The sequence below is a fragment of the Seriola lalandi genome, unplaced genomic scaffold (genome assembly GCF_002814215.2).
Source record: "Seriola lalandi dorsalis isolate HSWRI2012SDOR001 ecotype SW California unplaced genomic scaffold, Sedor1 jcf7180002054682, whole genome shotgun sequence".
NCBI lineage: Eukaryota > Metazoa > Chordata > Actinopteri > Carangiformes > Carangidae > Seriola > Seriola lalandi.
This window is the reverse complement of record NW_019525235.1, coordinates 77,066-77,532: the sequence shown is the minus strand read 5'-3', so window position 1 is coordinate 77,532 and position 467 is coordinate 77,066.

Below are 467 nucleotides of genomic sequence, written 5' to 3'. Positions count from 1 at the left end.
TTAAAATCTCGTGTTTGAACAAAAGCAAATAAACATCAGTATTAGTATAATGTCTGGAAAGATCAATACCATCCTGTCATAAGCTGGGGGGACAGTCAATCAAAACTGTTCTTGTTTTTCAACATTTGTATTGGAGACAGATCCTAGATTTTTCTCCTAAAATTACCTGGTGGTATTTTAACAGTACTGACAATGATACCTACTACAGAAAGTGTTTAGCTAATAAATCAACCACTTCACCTATTGATGTCTAGTATTTCTATTATTAAACTACAATGAGAACTAAGTCCTGAAGGTCACTTTCTCTCACCTTTTTATTTACTGCAATAAAATCTAAAATCATCAGCACATAGACACACAAGAACATTCTTTAAAAAAGTTTATTGGCTTTTAAAACCACTTTAAAAATCTCACCAGTGAGTACTTTCCATTGAAAAAAGAAACAACGCGTTTGCAATATTAACAAG